Raw genomic sequence first — 18379 nt, forward strand, 5'->3', positions numbered from 1 at the left:
ATCCTTCGGCATCGAGATACAGGAAAGATGAACGCCGTCAAATTGGAAGCTTTACCTGTTTTAAGAGTCACAATGAGAACTCTAATCAAGCTGGAACCTTGGACTAGGCAAATCATTTTGTGATAGTTGAAATGGATGACTTCGACGTCGTGTTAGGGATGAACGTCCTACTGGAACACAAAGTCATTTACATGTTCCTAGCAAAATGCCTAGTTGTAATGGAGTCTAATTCGACGATAATTCAGAAAAACATCCATCAACCAAGAGGGGTGAAAACGATGTCGATACTACAGTTGAGAAAGAATCTTAGCCACGATGAATCTACGTTTGCTGCTATTGTTGTAATTGAAAGGGGAGCTCGAGTGAGCAAACCTCAATAGCAACCTTGTTGCCACTACATGAACACCACAACGCAAAACAAGAAGGTCAGATAATGGATTTATCCCCACCAGGAGAGATAAATCACAAGATTAGTTTTATGTTGCAGTCAAGATCGCCTGCCACAAACAAATGTCATGCGGTTGAGCCTGAGCTAGCTAAGTTCTATGAAAAGCTAAATGACTTGTTAACAGTCAAGTTTATTAGACCCGCAGAGGCTCTTGTCAATGATCACTCAAATGCTGGGCAAAGACACCAAGCCAACGCCTTTATTGGAGAAGGAAGAAAAAAAAAATAAGTCACTGAAGCAACACATGTTCACACATAAATACCAGATGGATGAAGAGAAGGGTCAGTCGGAAGCGTCAACAATAACAATTTCAAGAAAAATAGAGAGTTTATATAAGTTAACGTCATATCAAATTTGAGTTCAAAGCAACAAGAACCAAAGACTAGTGCAAAAATACTATGGACTAGTCAAAGTTATCCATAAGATTATGAAGACCTCATATAGGATCCAATTGCTCTTATGGATGCGGACTAACCTTGTTGTCCACGTCAGTAACTTGAAACGTTATTATTCTGACCAAGAAGACATCAAGTAGAAGCAGTTGGTATGACGTCATGCAAAGAAGAAAGATTTTCATGCGAAGAAAGTAGGGAAGACACCAATAGAGAAGACATGAAGAGTCAACGAACCGAGAAGTGATTTTCAATAGCTCCTAGTAGATTGGAAAAGACTCCTCATTCTGAGATCAGCTGGAAGCGCATCGAGAGACCTAAAATCAGCCTCGTCCTACAATGCTGAGTATATGAGTTGGTTATCAATAAATTGTGTGGGGACAGATGTCACGGTCATGATTGCCCATGGCGTGTTGTCTATGGCTGCATGTCTCAGCAATTTTTGTAAATAATTTGTTGTCGAAGGTGGCATGCTCATTTCAATCTACACCCTCCCGGACTAAAATTTCCCAAAATGTATTATAGGAGAATGTGACTAGTTTCTTCCAAACGTGATTGTCCATGCACAGTTGACTTGTTCGTCGAGGCGCATAATCATTGTCTCACTGCTGAAAGAATCTCAAGTCCTCATGAAATGATTGGAAGAGAATCTCAAGTCTTCTATTCTTCTTCTTTATTTATTTATTTTTTTTTCAAACATCCATGTGAATTATTTCTTTATTCAATTTGATATAATTGTTGGGAGCATTTCAAAAATCGAACTCGAAACCTCTCGCACCCAAAGTGAGAATCATACCACTAGACCAAATGCCCTTGTAGTTAGGGTCAAGGGTGTAATGCCTTTGAAGTTAGGGTCGATGCTCTATCAAAATTCTGCAATAGAAAATAAATAGTACTACCATCATCTTCTTTTGCAAGACTTTCTCAAACCCTCCTGGAATAATTTGAATAGAAAATAATATTCTTCAATTAATATGTTATAAAAACACTTATAAATTATAATTAAAAAGATTAAATATAGCTTCTTCTTCTTCCTTTTTTTTTTCAAACATCTTTATTTCTTTGTACAACTTGATATAATTGAAGGGGCATTTCGAGAATCGAACTCGAGACCTCTCACACCCGAAGCGAGAATCATACCACTAGACCAAATGCCCTTGTAATGAATCTTTCATTTTTAGTTGCTAGTCCATATGTTTTATGCGCCTCTATATTTAAAATTTATCCACATGTTTTTGTGCATTAGAACCTACCTTGTACGTTTGAGATTATGAATGACTCCGCTCAAATTATTTTGGTTGAAGCTGCATTGCCACTAAAACATATGTGCATTCCTTTGGGATTTACTTCGTCCCTTTCACAATTTTACTACGTTGAGCATTCTTTGCGACCATTTAACAATAGTTATAATGAGATTGCTATCTCATGTTAGAAAAATGCTACCATTTAACAATATTTATCATGGGATTGCTATCTCATGCTAGAAAAAACGCGAGTAAATGTAATCTCAAATTAGAATCATAATGATATGAATTGTACTTGTTGATCATTAATCATTTTGAAGTAAGACTAATGGAGATGCATGGTAAAGATCATTAATCATTTTTGAAGTAAGACTACATTTTTGAAGTGGAGATGCATGGTAACGATCCCCGTACCTCTGTATTTAACTTATGTTATTTTAATGTGTACCTCTGTATTTAACTTATGTTATTTTAATGTGTATTTATTTACTTTGTAAATATCTTTAATTCTACAATCTCTTAAAGGGGCCGTACCTCTGTATTTAACTTATGTTATTTTAATGTGTATTTATTTACTTTGTAAATATCTTTAATTCTACAATCTCTTAAAGGGGCCGTACCTCTGTATTTAACTTATGTTATTTTAATGTGTATTTATTTACTTCGTAAATATCTTTAATTCTACAATCTCTTAAAGGGGCATTCTGAGAATTGAACTCGAGACCTCTCGCACCTAAAGCGAGAATCATACCACTAGACCAAATGCCCTTGTTATGCACTTTGAAACGTATGTATGAATTCTTGAGCCTAGGTATTAAGGTCGTATTTTGTTGTATTGTAGGAAACACATGAAGTCCTCGATGAGAACATGTCGTTTAGAACAAAACAAGAACATAATAAGAACAGAGAGCTTTCTTCTTCTTCTTTTTTTTTTTCTTTGTTTCCTAAAATGGTAAGTATAAAGTCTTGGGATGTAAATAAAGACTTTTCACTATTGGTGTACAAAAGTTAAAGAGGTATGTTTGATAATAGGAACAAAAGGTTTATATTAATATGAAGTCCTTTGATAAGTAAAAAATTTAGACATAGGGCATTACAAGAATTGAACTCAAAACCTCTTGCACTCTAAGTGAGAATCATACTACCAAAACAAATATTATTAGCTTCTATTCAAATATATTTTTCTCCGAGTGGTTGGACGGCTATAAAATGAAAAGTTGAATTGTTATAATATACCAGGGTTATCAAATAAATCAACAACCCAACAAAGGAAACAAACTAATCAATTTGGGTTGGATTGATTCGGTTCAGTACATCAGTTTGTTTGATTTAATTCTTCCATGTTGCCTCGTATGACAAGAAAATAAAGTTGTATTGAATGCACCTTAGTTTCATTTATGAAAGACTCATATGAAACGTACTGGCAATAATAGTACTAAGAGTTAGAGTCTATAAGCATTTCATGAACTTAAGTGCAACTCATGCTTCTTTAAAGCTGAATATACTTTAGTTAAGTAACGGGAACTTTAAATTACTTCATGTTGAGCTTCAATTACTCTATGCTAGTTACAATCTTTAGGATTGACTACTTGGACACGAGTTCATGGATTTAGGGAAATTTTTGTGTAATTATCAATTACAACTTATGTTTTCAAATTTTTAGGACATAATTTAGGTAGTTTTCAAAGTATATTATCTAATATAATGAATCTATCTCCGAAAAAAAATTTAAATTTCCTACTGATCTTGCTGAGACAACTTCTTCTATTCCAACCCTGAGTGTTATCTCGCCTTCTGCAAACACTCTCTAGGAACTAGTTTCTTGAAAAAACAGCACAAATATGATTAGTGGCCCCTGAATCCAGTATCCAAGTTAAGTGATCATACTCTACTAAACGTATTTCTACAACTAGTAAATCATATTTACCTTGTTGTGCCTTTTCGGCTTTATTCTCTGCAAGGTAATTTGGGCAGTGACTTTTCTTGTGCCCGTTTTTATTGCAATGGAAACATTTTCCATTATCTGCATTTTGAACCTTAAGTTTGTGGTCAGTAGGAATCTTATCTTTCCCCTTACCCTTTTTGTCAAATGCAACCCAAACTATTCGGTTTGCATTTCAGCAGGGGTCTAGGGGACATTCCGTAGTTAAAACAAACCTCAAATCTGTTGGGTTTTATGTCCTAAAACTCATAGTTTGTAAACAAAAACATATTCTATTTTCAATAAAGTTATTATTGTTGTTTATTCAGTAAAGATTGTTATTGAATAAAGTGAACTTTACGAAGATTAATCTAAATCCAATAAACTAGGAACACTCTAGCTATAGTATGATTACTTGAACTATATATAGAGACATAAGAGTGGATCAAGTTCAAGTATATATAGTCAAAATGATCTATAGTATAAGGATAAGGCTGAGTACCTTATTCTAGGGACACTATGGATGCGGCCCACTTTTGTATATGATATAAACAATGTGATCACTAAATTGTATATGTGGAGACATGTGAGTGGGGGCATCTTATGCAATGAGTATTGCATAAGATCGGACCATGAAGAAAACCACTCTCACTTTATAATGTCGTTTACTGTTGAGACAGATTTTCTTTTCATTTGATAACCTAGGTAACTCGGTTTTAATCCTGAGCTAACCATGAACTCCTGTTTATTCGGAATTATCCTTAGATTTGCATGGGTGAGAGTGGCTCTAGTTCGCCGACTCAATAGGCCTCCCATTTCAGGGGTAAGACAGGGTGAATGGCTGAGACGTGGGGTGCAAGATGGAATTCACTCCTACCCACTTTTAGGGATAGAAGAGAGGTAGTTCCCTTAAGCACTGACTCCAAGTCTTGAACAAGGGGCCCCACCCTCTCATTAGCCTGAGAGGGATTCGGTTTACTGGTTGGACCACAAACCAATTGTTCATTAGAGGATCAGTGAGACATAAGAAAGAAGAAGTAACTTTAGGGGTAAAACGGTAAATTGACCCAGCTCTAGTTACGAACAACCTGTGAAGGATCGACTTACTAATCATGGTTATATCAAATGGATAGAAATATATCTATAGTGAGGGGAGTGCAACTACTAGGTTATAGTGGAGTGTCCTAGTAGTTAACGAATGTTGGTTAACAAGGTTAATGAGTTTAACCGGTTAATCTTGGATCGTTGGAGCCCAAGATCTATAGGTCCATTAGGTCCCTCTGCTAGCTCATATCGGACTAAACCATAGAACAGTGTGACGAGTGAGTTCGAAGTGTTCAAATTCAAATTAGGAAATATGCGCTACATAGACGATATATTTAACCGCATTTTTGTTTTATTTACGAATTAAACAAAAAGAGAGAAGCTGAGATATGTAAATAAGATTTAAATATCTTAATCAATTATGTGTTCAAATTGATTGGGATTGGCATTTGAATTAATATTAAATATTAATTAAATAGTTCAATTAATATGTTACTTTAATTTGAAATTCATTATTCAAATTAATGGTTGAATTAAAATGAAGAAAGTCAAAATGTTGACTCCATTTAATGAAACATGGAATTTTGAGGTGTCAAAATTTGGTTTAACCAAACTTGCATGCTTGCCAAATAAATCCCACAAGTTTGAGTGGAATTTTAAGTGTCAAAATTTGATTAACTCAAACATGCATGCTTGCCACATAATTCCAAACATTTGAGTGGAATTTTAAGTGTCAAAATTTGGTGATCTCAAATTTGCATGAACATGCAAACATGACTCTTTAAATAGAGTGATCATGGTACATGGAAGGTCTTCTTCTTCCTGGTGAAAAACCTTGAGAAAAACTTCTCACATATACAAAATCCCTCCCAAGTTTAGTCACTCACCGGATTCCACAATCCCGTTCTAAGGCCGGAGGATAATGGAGAAGACACTAGTGGTGGTTCGAAACCGGTTCGTGAGGAAAAAAGAGTTTGAACTACAAAAGGTTAGTATCTAAACTCATTAAGTTTTAATACTTATGAACATGCTAGTTATTTACTATAATTGATGTTCTAAAAGTGCCTAAGATCCAAATTGCTTCCGCATGTGTTATATTAATACCATCAAAATCATCATTTGCAAGTATTGTGTTTAGGTTTGATTTCCTTGTTGCGTAATTGTTTTTAATTTCTCAGAAGCGAGTAATTGTACTATTGAGCTTGACATGCTGAGATTTAAAACAAATTCTATTAGCGAATTGACTTAATCCTTTTTAATCCAATCAGGTTTAACAAATGTAATAATATACCCAAAAACTATTAATTTACAACGATACTTTAGTGAGTTAGAGCAATTGCTATCGAGGGGCACTCAATCACTCCTTCACTAAACCAAGACATTCTTGACTTAAACACTAATCCCTGAATAACTCTTATTCCTATAGTATTTTAGTTATCGCTACTTTGGTTAAGAATATACTAACTCTTAGTAATTCTTCGTAAGTGTGACCCACCATTTTCAGACCTCAGAGATCGGCCCCAACAATGCTATCAAATTAAAAAGCCAAAGTTAGGAATGGACCTAAGAAATCCTATCAATTTCTAGAGTTTGCGTTGTTCCGACTCCCATGTTACGACCCTCTGAATGGGTAGTTGCTCTAGGGCAACATGCAGGCGGAACATGGGAATTTCACGATGCAACCTAGTGGTGGAGACCATAGGATGTGTTGATATACTTCCTTCTCCCACTTACTATAAATACTTTCTCTATTCACCTTGTTATTGACTCATGCAAATACCTTCGGAATGGAGACGCTCCTCGGGCGACACGAGGCCGAGCATGAATCTCACGGTGTGAATTATCCAGAGAGCATAAAAAGAAAAGATATATCTCATATACCTTTTTCCTCCCACTAAGTATTTTAGACGGTTGGGTATACTTATTACTTAGGTATATTCCGGCTAATTAAATATAACTTAAGTCTAGGTGATTTTTCCAAATATAACATTTATACTCGATTTTTACCTATGATGTCTAGGTAATTTTTCATTTTTTTTTTTAAATCCTTACATCACTCACGCATGCTATTAAAACTGGACTAACTAAGCTCAAGTATTGACCCGATCTCCAGGTAGCAGGTGTTCCGTAAACCGTCAACTTAAGTACCTCCAGCCTTAGACAAGATCATGTCAGGTGAGCTTTCTTGTACCCACAGTTTTACAAGATATCGACCTATTTTAACTATTAAAATTCATCATGCTTGGTTGTTAACCTTAAGTTAGTATGCATTTATCTTTGTTATAGATTTTAACGTCTATCTCGTTTTATGACGTTGAAAATAACCTATAACATTCTTCCAACATGCTTTATATAACAATTATATAATCATCCATTCCATGCAATAATATAACAATTTATATCTATCTCATGGAACCCTAAACATGCATACTATACATTATAACACTTACAACATACTTGGAATGCATGAAACATGCTTAGCCTATGGTGGGATATTAAATCTATATGACATACTTTATGCACATACATTTTCTATTAATTAAAACATACATTCATAATGCATAATTAATTAAACACACTAAAGTGGATTGGTTTTGGCATTTTAAAGCAAGCAATTAACTAAATTATTACATTAATAATTAATAATAACTTGAACCGCTCCCAAGGATCAGGAACAGGCCAAACCAACCCTTACAAACGTTGAACCGGACCCTAACTGGCAGAAAAAAACACCCGAACCACCTCTTCCATCTTCTTCAGTTCAGCTTGCTATCTCTTCCATTTTCGATCAACTAAAATGGATTCTAATGACTCCATAAAAATTACAGACCTTTCTTCACTCATTAACCCATATACATTAGGCCAATTACTATAATTGAATACAATGGAAGCAAAAAAAAAAAAAAAAAAAAAAAAAAAAAAAAAAAAAAAAAAAACCATAAACATCCACTTTAGCAACCACAAAATTTCATTCATGAAATGGTACCCACCATGTTCAAATTAATGTAAATGAAGTGCCTAAAACTTGCTCTGATACCAATTGATGGTGTTGCTATAACACGTGCGGAAGAAATTTGGATCTTAGGCACTCTAAGTACAACAATTATAGTAAATTAGCTAGCATGTTCAAAAGCATTAAAACTCAATGAGTTTGAATACTAACCTTTTGTAGTTCAAATTTCTTTTTCCTCACGAACCGGTTTCGAACCACCACTAATGTCTTCCCTACTATTCTTCGGCCTTAGAACGAGATTGTGCAATCCGGTGAGTGACTAAACTTGATAGGAATTTAGTATATGTAAAGAGAGAGTTTTGAGCGATTTTCTCAAAGTTTTTCAAGCAAACTTTCCATGTACCTTAATCAATTTATAGAGTCATATTTGCATGTTCATGCAAATTTGAGATTACTAAATTTGACACTCAAAATTTGTGGGATTACCGAAAGCATGCAAGTTTGATTTAACCAAATTTTGACACAAAAAATTCCACTCAAATTTGTGGGATTATGTGGCACATGCAAGTTTAGTTAAACCATATATTGACACTAGATATTCCACTAACTCAAACATGGATTTTACCATTGGGCGAAGTCAACATTTTGACTTTCTTTATTTTAATTCAACAATTAATTTAAATAATTAATTTCAAATAAAAATAATAATAAATGATTAATTAAACAATTTAATTAAAATTTACATTAAATAAAATGTCAATCCCAATCAATTCCAGCACATATTCATTATATTGATTATGAATCCCTATTCATAATTAAAATATTTAAATCTTATTTAAAAATCTCTAATTCTCTCTTTTTGTTTAATTCATAAATAAAACAAAATGCGGTTAAATATATCGTATATATTTAGCGTATATTCCCTAATTTGAATTCAAACACTTCGAACTCACTCGTCACACTGTTCTAAGGTTCAGTCCGATATGAGCTAGCAGGGGGACCTAATGGACCTACAGATCATGGGCTCTAACGATCCGAGATTAACTGGCTAAACTCATTAACCTTGTTAACCAACATTCGTTAACTACTAGGACACTCCACTATAGCCTAGTAGTTGCACTCCCCTCACTATATATATTTCTGTCCAATTGATATTTCCATGATTAGTAAGTCGATCCTTCACAGGTTGTTCGTAACTAGAGTTGGGTCAATTTACTGTTTTACCCCTAAAGTTACTTCTTGTTCCTTGAGTCCCACTGATCATCTAATGAACAATTGGTTTGTGGTCTAATTACCAAACCAAACCCCTCTCGGGCCAGTGAGAGGGTGGGGCCCCTTATTCAAGACTTGGAGTCAGTACTTGAGTGAACAACCTCTCTATTATCCCTAAAAGCGGGTAGGAGTGAATTTCATCTTACACTCTATGTCCCCAACTATTCACCAGTCTTACCCCTGAAATGGGAGGCTTATTGAGTCGGCGAACTCGGGCCACTCTCACCCATGCAAATCTAAGGATAATTCCGAATAAACAGGAGTTCATAGTTAGCTTAGGATTAAGATCGAGTTACCTAGGTCATCGAATGAAAAAATTAGTCTCAACAATAAACGACATTATAAAGTTGTGAGTGGTTTTCTTCATGGTCCGATCTTATGCAATACTCATTGCATAGGACGCCCCCACTCACATGTCTCCACATGTACAATTTAGTGATCACATTGTTTATATCATATACAAAAGTGGGCCGCATCCATAGTGTCCCTAGAATAAGGTACTCAACCTTATCCCTGTACTATAGATCATTTTGACTATATACTTGAACTTGATCCACTCTGATGTATCTACATATAGTTCAAGTAATCATACAATAGCCAGAGTGTTCTTAGTTTATTGGATTTGACTATATACTTGAACTTCATCCACTCTGGTGTATCTACATATAGTTCAAGTAATCATACTATAGCTCGAGTGTTCTTAGTTTATTGGATTTAGATTAATCATCGTAACATTCACTTTATTCAATAAATTCAAACTATGAGTTTTAGGACATAAAACCCAACAAATACAATCAATTCTACTGATTGATCATTAATAAAAGAAGACTAATGGAGATGCGGGTAAAAGAAGACTAATGAAGATGTGGGCAACCGATCCCCGTACCTCTCGCATGCAAAGAGAGCACTACCATCTTAGCTACATCCTCACAATTGTTACATCACAAAACTCATAGGTCCCGTCATCAATAATAGTGAAAATGAAAAACTATCTCTCCTCATTATGTCATAAATAAGAAAAAATTGAAAAGAATAATATATTTAACAATTGATAGTATTCTTTGGAGATGCATGGTAACGATCCCTGCACCTCTCGCATGCAAAATAATTGCTCTACCATCTGGGGTACATCCACACAATTATCCGGGCTCATTATGTCGTAAATAAGAAAAAATTGAAAAGAAATAATATATTTTGATTTTTCTTTTCTTCAATTTTGTACAATTTGTCCGAAAGTGTCATTTTTCTCCACATTTTTAACACTTTATGTTTGGTTTGTTTGGAGAATTTTCTCGATCCCTTTATTTTGATCGCCCATGTTTGTTTGGGCTCTTTGATTTACTTCTTTCCCTTCGGCTCTTTGATTTACTTCTTTCCCTTCGATCAACACTGAGAGTATTGCCAGATGAATCTCTAATTTCCCATTTGGGAATACTTTTACCGACATCTCAAATTTCATCAAACTTAAGTTTATTAGATTCTCGTGAACTGTTGATTGCAGCAACAACAGTATACCACGTCTCGGGTAAAGATGACATCAAAATTAAAGCTTTAATTTCATTTTTTAAACATAATTTCCAATGAGCTCAATTGACTGACAATCACATTGAACTAATTTATATGATCTGCAACAAATCTACCTTCAGACATTTGTATATATTTGACAACATCTTCTTCATAGCCGACGAATTTTCGTACATATTCGACAACACCTTCAATAGGCCCGATGTCATCTTCTCTTTGATAATGTTGAACGTCGTGTTCCTGGACAGCATCAACCAGATCAACCGTAAGGTGTGACGATCCTTGAGTTTCCACTCCTCCGCGGTTATGGTATCCGGCTTCACCCCCAAAATGGGTTTCTAAAGATTTTTATGGTACATATAATCTTCAATCTACATCTTCTAGAAACTGATATCGAATCCATCAAACTTTTCAATTATTGTCTTTGAACTTTCCATCCTCATAGATTGCGGTGAATCTCGCTTCGCTCTAATGCCCATTATTAGGATCACACAACAACACACACACTCGATGTAAATGAACACAAAAAACATGATAGAGAAAATGTAAGGAGATATATTGACTAAAAGTTTTGTATTAATGAAGTATGCAAAGAGAGGGTATGAAGAATGAGAAATGTACATTTTGAAAGCATCGACTAATGGGTATATATATGATTTCAATTTATTATATATATAGATTTAACAGATATAACCGCCTACTATATATAAATATTTAGTATATATATTTATATATATTAGGCAAATGGATTGCCTACTCTATCATATTTTTACTGCAAATAGTCAGCCTCCATATCCAACATTCGAGAGGCCAAATAGTTAGTTTTCTAAGAGAGTTTAAAGAAAAATAAGCAAATGGAGGCTCGGAACGTTGGAACCCATCTGTTTACTTTATGTAAACGTTTTAAGTTTCAAATTTAGAACTTTGCGTCCAAAATTCTTCATCTAGAGATTGATTCATTAAGAGCCCAAATAGTTAGTTTTTCTAGGAGAGTTTAAAGAAAAATAAGCAAATGGAGGCTCAGAACATTGGAACCCATCTGTTTACTTTCTGTAAACATTTTAAGTTTCAAATTTAGAACTTTGAGTACAAAATTCTTCATCTAGAGATTGATTCGTTTAATGGGTCTTATACAATTTGCTATAAGGTATGTTACGTTTAATGGGTCTTACACAATTAGCTGTAGGGTAAGTTAATAAACACAGTTGAAAAAGATTATCATCAGCTTATATGGTACGGCTACTAAGGTATGTTAAGGTATGTTTATTTGATACATACGTTTAATGGGTCTTATACAATTAGCTATAAGGTATGTTACGTTTAATGGGTCTTACACAATTAGCTGTAGGGTAAGTTAATAAACACAGTTGAAAAAGATTATCATCAGCTTATCTGCTACGGCTACTAAGTTAATGAACACAGTTGAAAAAGATTATCATCAGCTTATCTTCTACGGCTACTAAGAAACTTCTTACAGAGCTTCAGGATGATTATGCCGTCAAGGATCTTGGCATTTTGAGTTATTTTCTTGGGATTGAGATCTACCATACTTCCAATGGACTTGTTCTAACACAACATAAATACATTCAAGATTTATTGTCCCGCTCTTCTTTGGTGGCAATCTTATCTCCAGGAGTTCAAGGAAATAATCGATTGTTTCTCGCAAGGCGGTTGCTTATGCCACTGCCAAATTAACCTGGATCCAAGTCCTCTTGCGTGAGCTCGGGATTTCGCAAGCACGATCGCCTAGCCTGTGGCGTGACAACATTAGTGCCACCTATCTGTCCCCCAATCCAATGAAATTCATTGTCCAGATTAGATAATCTAACCATTAATATGTAATCATAAGGAAGAGTATTTATTAAAGCACTAGGTTGCTCGCCTTAATTTTTGTTTCCTAAGATGGTAAGTAAGACATGTTAATATTGAATTATTTTAATATTCTGTGCCACCTATCTGTCCCCCAATCCAATGAAATTCATTGTCCAGATTAGATAATCTAACCATTAATATGTAATCATAAGGAAGAGTATTTATTAAAGCACTAGGTTGCTCGCCTTAATTTTTGTTTCCTAAGATGGTAAGTAAGACATGTTAATATTGAATTATTTTAATATTCTGTGCCACCTATCTGTCCCCCAATCCAATGAAATTCATTGTCCAGATTAGATAATCTAACCATTAATATGTAATCATAAGGAAGAGTATTTATTAAAGCACTAGGTTGCTCGCCTTAATTTTTGTTTCCTAAGATGGTAAGTAAGACATGTTAATATTGAATTATTCTAATATTCAAGGAGTTATCAAATAAACCAACAACCCAACAAAGAAACCAACAAACTATTTAATTTGATATAATTGTGAACTCAAGACCTCTCGCACCCGAAATAAGAATCATACCACTAAACCAAATGCCTTTGACGTGGATCAATCATTTTTAGTTGCTAGTCCATGTATTTTGTGTGCCTCAAGATTTGAAATTTATCCATGTATTTTTTTTTTTTTTTTTGCGCTTTAGAACCTACTATTATTGCCACGTTAATTTCACATTGTCCATCACATAATAGAATTTGTTCTTCAAATCAATTGGATGTAGTTCAATTAATATTATTAAGAAATATTGACATAAAGAAAGTTCATATCCTATAATTCCTACCGTGTACCTTTGCGATTATGAATGACCCAACTCAAATTATTTTGGTTGAAGTTGCATTGCCACTAGAGCATATGCATTCCGTTGCATTGCCACTAGAGCATATGCATTCCTTTGGGATAGATATTGAAACAACACATTTGAATTTTAAGTAAAATTTCACCACAAACTAAGTTTTTGAAAACGACTTTTATTTTATATTTATTTTTTAATTTTTAATTTATTAATTTTTTTAGTTTTTAATTTTAGTTGTCAAAACCTAGATATGTCAAAACTACTTCTTTGCTACCCTTTAACAATATTTATATGCTTTTAAGTTTATTTAGTTTCTTTTTATTACTAAGTTTACTTCTATTTCATGTTTAAAAAAAATGTGCTAGTAAACATAATTAATAAACCCAGGTGCTTAATACATTTTAAATACTTACTCCATTTGTATTTACTTCATTTTAAATAAAAGTTTACAGTAATTAATAAACCTTTGTGCTTAATACATTCCCCGAAAAAATAAATTTGTTTGTATTATCAATGAATAGGAAGAGAAGAAATCCCGAAAATAAGTAGAAGGTTGAGAATTTCACTCAACCACGCAATCAAACTTGATAGACTCATGTGCAATTCTACCGGCAACTCAATTCTACCCCCAGCTTGAAACTAAGAAATGAGAGAGATAATGCTGATTTTTAAGGGGAACATCTGATTTCATTCCTCTAAAATCTGATTTGTAGATAATAATTTGAGGATATATATAGTCTCCCCACAAAAGAAGTTAGTGGCCTGGATTTAATCTCAATCCACTTGAATCTCCAGGTCAATTTGACCATTACATACTTTATGAATTAAAAATAAATAAAGTTTTATAACAACTCATCTAATGATGCTTGCAACTTCATCTTCACTTCGTAAATATTCACTTCTAAAGCTCCAAATGGTTCTTTCTCAATCGAATAAGCTTGTAACACATGAAATGAGAGTTGAACAAAGCCTATCCAATTTTATAGATGAAGAATAAATGCTTGTTGAATCTTCTTAGCTGGTCTCTTTGGAACATTCGGATCACTGTGATCCTTATCATCTTCGCCCTCTTCAAAAGGATTCGTCCTCGAATCAAAAGAATCATCACCTACATCAAAAGGACTCAAGTCAACAACATTAAAAATTGAAAGTAGAATGTGTTGAAAATTCTCCAGGAAGATCATTTTATATGCATTGTTATTAATTACTTGACTTGATAAGGGTTATCCCCTCTTGGATGTAACTTTGTCTTCCTTTAAGATGGAAATCGCTCCTTGCGAAAATGTATCCAAACCCAGTTATCGGGTTGAAAAATCATTTCCTTCCATCCTTTGTTAATTCTTTAAGCAACTTTGAAATTTTGTTTCTCAATTGTCTCGTTCACCTCTTTATGGAATATTTTGATCAGACCTTAATTATGGTTGCTTTACTCACAAAAATATTTAATTCTTAAAATAACTTTTTGTTTCTCAATTGTCTCCTTTCACCTGTTTATGCAATGTTTTGATCAGATCTGCCTTACTTGTGGTTGCTTTACTCACAAAAATATTAGAAGGAATAGGAAGCAAATCAAGAGGAGTAAGTGGATTAAATCCATAAACATCTTCAAAAGGAGAACAATGAGTTGTACTATGAATTGCTCTAAAGGAGAACGATCCTATGAATTGCTCTATTATATGCCATCTCACAAATGGCAAACATTCGTCCCAAGACTTAATATCCTTAGAAATAATAGGCAGATTAAATCCATAAACATTTTCAGAAGGAGAACAAATGAGTGGTACTATGAATTTCTTTAAAGGAGAACGGTACTATGAATTCCTCGGTTATATGTCATCTCTACAAATGACAAACATTAGTCCCAAGACTTAATATATTCTTAGAAATAATAGGCAATAATCCAATTTATCCCACACCATACTTCTCAAAAGTGACTTAAAAATTTAACTATCCCTATCTTTTTTGCGAGTAGCAAACCACATTTAAAGGTGTATACAGCCCATATAAAATATCTATCCCATTGAGGCACCACCATATTATAGAGCATTTAGGAATACAGAGCGGGGTGTTCAAGGTATCGATCCCCGTACCATCGCATGCAAACAGAGCACTCTACCATCTTAGCTACATTTCCACAATTCTTGCATAACAAAACCCAAAACTGTGCGTCGTGAAAATGAAAAAATATTTCTGATCGTTATGTTAAAAATAAGGAAAAATTTAATAGAAATAAAATATTAATAACTAATAGTTTCTTTAGGAGATGCATTCTACCAGCTACATCCCCATAATTCTTACCTAACAAAACCCAAAACTGCAGGTCATGAATAATAGTGAAAATGAAAAAATATTTCTGCTCATTAAGTAAAAAATAAGGAAAAATTGAATAGAATAAAATATTGAAAATGAAAACTATCCCTTCTCATTATATCATAAATAAGAAAAATTGAAATAGAAACAGAATATTTGGTAGTAGGATTCCTTTGGAGATGCAGGGTATCGCACCGTACTTCTCACATGCGAAGCTAGCGCTCTACCATCTGACCTACATCCCCAAAATTCTTACGTCATCAAATCCTAAACCTACCATCACCAATAATAGTGAAAATAAAAAAATATCTATGCTCAATATATCAAAATAAGAAAAGATTGAATAGAAATAAAACCATTTGAGCTACATCCCACGAAAAAAATATCTCTGCTCATTATGTCATAAATAAGGAAATATATTTTCTTCTAGAGATGCAAATATGCAAGCTATACCTCTTGCATGCTAAGCGAACGCTCTACCATCTAAGCTACATCCCCACAACTCTTATATCACAAAACTATACCTCTTGCATGCTAAGCGAATGCTCTACCATCGCTACATCCCCACAACTCTTATATCACAAAACTATACCTCTTGCATGCTAAGCGAACGCTCTACCATCTAAGCTACATCCCCACAACTCTTATATCACAAAACTCTAAATTTTCTCTCATCAATAATAGTGAAAATGAAGAAATATTTAACGAATAGATTCTTTCGGAGATAAGAGGTATTGATCGCCATACCTCTCGCATGCTAAGCGAGCACTCTACCATCTGAGCTACATTCACACGATTCTTACATCATAAAATCCTAAATGTCTTGTCATCAATAAGAGTGAAAATAAAAAACTATCTCTGCACATTATGTCATAAATAAAAATAAATTGAAAATAATTAATATATTTAATAATTGATAGTTATCTACCAGTCCCAGTCCCCATACCTCTTGCAAAGCAAGTGCTCTACCATCTAAGCTACATCTCCATGATTCAAATGAGGTATCAATCCCCATACCTCTCACATGCTCGCGTTGTACCATCTGAGCTACATCCCCACATTACTTGCACCACAAAATCCTAAATTTTGGTATCAATCCCCATACCTCTCACATGCTGTACCATCTGAGCTACATCCCCACATTACTTGCACCATGCACCACAAAATCCTAAATTTTACTCAACATGTTATGACTAAGGAAAAATTGAAAAGAAATAACATATTTAATAATAGATAGTTTTATTTTGGAGATGCGGGGTATCGATCCCTATACTTCTTGCATGCAAAGCGAGCGCTCTACCACCTGAGCTACATCCCCAAGATTCTTATGACATAAAATCCTAAACGTCTTATCATCAATAATAGTGAAAATGAAAAAATATCGCTACTCATTAATCCTTTAGAGATGCGAGTATGGATCCCCCATACTTCTCACATGCTAAGAAAGCGATCTAAAATCTAATCTACATTCTCAGGATCCCCATACTTCTCACATGCTAAGAAAGCGATCTAAAATCTAATCTACATTCTGATGATTCTGATTCTTACATCAGAAAACCCTAAACGTCCCGTCATCAATAATAGTGAAAATGAAAAAATATCTCCGCTCATGATGTCATAAATAAGGAAAGATTGAATAGAGTTTCTTAATCTAATCTACATTCTGATGATTCTGATTCTTACATTAGAAAATCCTAAACGTCCCATCATCAATAATAGTGAAAATGAAAAAATAACTCGGCTCATGATGTCATAAATAAGGAAAGATTGAATAGAGTTTCTTTTGGAGATGCGGGGTATCCTAAACGTCCCATCATCAATAATAGTGAAAATGAAAAAATAACTCGGCTCATGATGTCATAAATAAGGAAAGATTGAATAGAGTTTCTTTTGGAGATGCGGGGTATCCATCCCCGTACCTCTCGCCTGCTAAGCGAGCTCTCCACCATCTGTGCTACATCCCCGGAATTCTTGCATCACAAATAAATTTTCCATCATCAATAATAGTGAAAATGAAGAAATATCGCTACTTAACATGTCATGAATAAGGAAAACTTAAAAGAAATAACATTTTTAATAATAAATAGTTTTGTTTTAGAGATGTAGGGTATCAATCCCCATACTTCTCGCATGCAAAGCAAGCGCTCTACCATCTGAGCTACATCCCCACGATTCTTATATCACAAAACCCTAAACGTCTCGTCATCAATAATAGTAAAAATGAAAAACTATACTGCTCATTATGTCGTAAATATGAAAATTTTGAAAAGAAATAATATATTTAATAATTCGTTCATTTGGAGATGCAAGGTATTGATCCCCGTACTACCCACATGAGAAGCAAGTGCTCTACCATTTGATCTACATCCGCACAACTCTTACATTGGAAAATAATAAACGTCCGGTCATCAATAATTGTGTAAATAAAAAAATATCTCGTCTCATTATGTCATAAATAAGGAAAGATTGAATAGAAATAAAATATGAATAACAAATAGTTTCTTTTGAAGATGCAGGGTATAGATCCCCGTACCTTTCGCATGCTACGCAGGCGCTCTACCATCTGGCTAAATACCCACAACTTTTAAATCACAAAACTCTAA

At 34.1% G+C, this 18379-nt stretch overlaps 2 non-coding genes across 2 annotated transcripts; both read right to left on the bottom strand.

Moving 5' to 3' along the window:
- Positions 1-1925: 1925 nt before the first annotated feature.
- Positions 1926-1997, bottom strand: TRNAP-CGG (transfer RNA proline (anticodon CGG)). The gene has a single exon. It is a non-coding gene; the product is annotated as a tRNA-Pro (tRNA).
- Positions 1998-2780: 783 nt separating this feature from the next.
- TRNAL-UAG (transfer RNA leucine (anticodon UAG)) lies at positions 2781-2852 on the bottom strand. Its single transcript has one exon. It is a non-coding gene; the product is annotated as a tRNA-Leu (tRNA).
- Between the last annotated feature and the right edge of the window lie 15527 nt (positions 2853-18379).

This window comes from Cucurbita pepo, chromosome 3 (genome assembly GCF_057944985.1).
Source record: "Cucurbita pepo subsp. pepo isolate OVF chromosome 3, ASM5794498v1, whole genome shotgun sequence".
Lineage (NCBI taxonomy): Eukaryota > Viridiplantae > Streptophyta > Magnoliopsida > Cucurbitales > Cucurbitaceae > Cucurbita > Cucurbita pepo.